General features: G+C 30.4%; 1 long non-coding RNA gene across 1 annotated transcript; it reads right to left on the bottom strand.

The window, feature by feature from the left end:
- Positions 1 to 327: 327 nt before the first annotated feature.
- On the bottom strand, positions 328 to 2,702 carry LOC141682816 (uncharacterized). The gene is made up of 3 exons (XR_012559962.1): positions 2,557 to 2,702; positions 2,224 to 2,394; positions 328 to 812 (listed from the first exon to the last, which is right to left on the bottom strand). It is a non-coding gene; the product is annotated as an uncharacterized LOC141682816 (long non-coding RNA).
- Positions 2,703 to 2,902: the final 200 nt, after the last annotated feature.

A 2,902-nucleotide genomic window follows, 5' to 3' on the forward strand; every position in this document is an offset into this window, starting at 1 on the left:
GTAACATAAAAAAATATTGCTTTTTTTCATGTTACCTTTGGACCCCAAGGTAACATTCTGTTAACCCTTTTGCAACATTACATTTTATATTACAGTAGGCTTCAAAGGTAACATCACGCAATATCTATGATATCATAATACCTATTTTACTTTTGGTGTTCGAAATTACAAAATAAATGGTCCCTACAATGGGCCCTAAAATCAATGTAACATCTATTTTCCTGCTGTAACATTTTTAAAACTATATTATATTTTATTGTACCAATTCACTTGTAACACCGAAGTACCTAATGTAACATATTTCTAAAAAAAAAATTAACAGATTTGTTTATAAATTGAACATTGTCATTGATTTTTTTGTGTCATACAAATCAACGAAATAGGCAATTCAAACCAACTATCAAACTTCACAAAAGTTATCACAAACGACCACCAAACTAGACTTCAGTTTTCACAATCTACCAACAAAGTCACATCAAGTATCACAATCCATAACTAAAACTAAGGAACATAATCTATAATAAAAATATAGAAAATCAACATAACATCTGCCAAGTTTTTTTGGACCTTCTTTTTGACCTGCACGTCCACTTTTTCTTGAACTTTCCTGGTCATCGACACCAACTTCATTTAATAGACTTTGTTTTATCTTACCTGCCAGCTATTGCACACATGTGTTTGTCCGACCAGCACAAAACTTTTGCAACATTAGGACATCTCCCATGAAGCCAAGATGGTCCATGTTTCTTTCCATCAGAAACTAGTTCCTCATTGGCATCTTCGCTTGTAGTGAGTTTTCTCTGATCTTTTTTCTACAGAACACAAATACAAACGAACATATTAAACTAAATATGAATCAAACAAATTAAAGTAACACATTTATCATATACACTGGTGTACTAGACTTATGAAATAAAAGTACTTACAATTTTTTTTATTACTTCACTGTTGGACCTATATTTATTTTAAAATTAACATACTTTATATATGAATTTACAAAACACCCACAAAGATTAATTTGATACATGCCATCTCTTTAATTTAATAAATAAATGATAATATGATTATACAGATTTATATATAACCAAAAAAAGTTTTCTCTCACAATTAAAAATTAATCTTTTGATAGCTGGCCCCTTTCTATATATATGCAAATATATGTTATTATAAGTACTACTGTTACATATATGCATTCTATTACTGTGAACTACATTTTACTACAAGAAATAAAAAGAGAAAAGTATCAAGTGTGTGACAGTAATAAAATGCTTGAGCACAATATAGCCACTGCCTAAAGTTAAAATTTTGAAACTCAATCAAATCGAAGAATAATAATTTAGTAAGGAATACGAACTTAAATATTAACAAAATAAAACATGTCAATTGGTTTCTATCTAACAAATGTGAGTGATGTCCGTTACATACGGATTCCTTCATCCATTTCATTTCTAATAAAGATAAATAAATAAACGTATTGGAACTATAGGTGAACTGACAAGGTGAGGCTGATCATGTTTATACAAATTACCATTAAGAACATTGGGTGCATCAGAAATATATAACCAGGCTGCCTAATCAAGGGTTGAGATACAATACATAATACATAAAGAAAGAACCTTGACAGAGTAAAGATACAATACACAATAACTACATAACATTAATGAATAATGTGAAGCAACTACTAGACAATACTATACAGTTGCAAAAAAGGTGATAAAGAGTAAGCTCACATGAATTTTTTTCTATTGTAGCATGGAGTTTCCCCGGTGTATCCGAAATAACATAGTACTACATAATAGCAATCATAGTCAGACCATGGAAATATATTTGGTCAGTGTAATATAAGCCTGAAACGGAAGAAGTCTCGTCACAAAATAGATATCTTTTAAAATAGAGCTATTAAAGACTCGATTGAACCCCTAAATGAATAAATACGAGCTGGATATATAGCTCTGTTTCAGCCTACATAATATATTTTTTCTGACATTACAAAGATACTATCATCTATAAACATTGAAACTAAATTCAAATTATTTATAAACATCCAATCTTTCATAATCTCGAACATGTACAAACTTGAAATAGTCAGAAAACCTAGCATTCAATTAGAAACCATAAATTAACTTAAACTATAATCCCAAAAAATGTACCAAAACCCAAAAACTCTAAACAATATTAGCATTCAATGAACGAGTCAAAAAACCATCAAAAATTATAAAATACCTCTTCCACTTCTTCGTTACGTTATTCCGCTTCTCCATATTTCCCACAGCTCACACCTCATCCGGAGAATCTAAATCATTTCGAATTAAAATCATTACCATCATTAAAGTAGAAGCACAACCTAAGCTAAAGTTGATTCGACCGCAAAGCTGCTTCGACCCCAAATTAGCACTAGAACAAAGAGATAAAAAGAAAATTAGTACTAGAACAAGAGAAATTAACAAAGAAAAAAAAAGACCCAATTCAAACATAAAACCCTATTTTTGTTTGAACTCAAATCGGTTGAAGCAATACCCGTTTCCATCGATCTGTGAAAGTTTAGCTTTAATTTACCTTTCAATTATAAGAGAGCTGACGGAGAGAGGAGAGAGCTGACGGAGAGAGGAGAGAGCTGACGGAGAGAGTAAGAGTTGTGAGAGAGAAAGACAGAAAGAGAGATGTTTAGATAGGATAGGTAGAGATTTGTTTTCAGAGATATAGCAAGTTTTGACTATTCTGAAATTTAAACTTGCCCCGTAGAAAAATAAATTGCCCGCTTGTCCAAAATTTGAGAGCATTTTTACCCCGCATGAGCCTAACTAAAAATTGATAATTTGACTTTTTTTTATTTTATAGAAATTTTGTAATTATAAATATTATTCAAATTTTTATTAATAAAAAAATCAGTTACTTAGTATAA

Source organism: Apium graveolens, chromosome 9, assembly GCF_009905375.1.
Source record: "Apium graveolens cultivar Ventura chromosome 9, ASM990537v1, whole genome shotgun sequence".
Lineage (NCBI taxonomy): Eukaryota > Viridiplantae > Streptophyta > Magnoliopsida > Apiales > Apiaceae > Apium > Apium graveolens.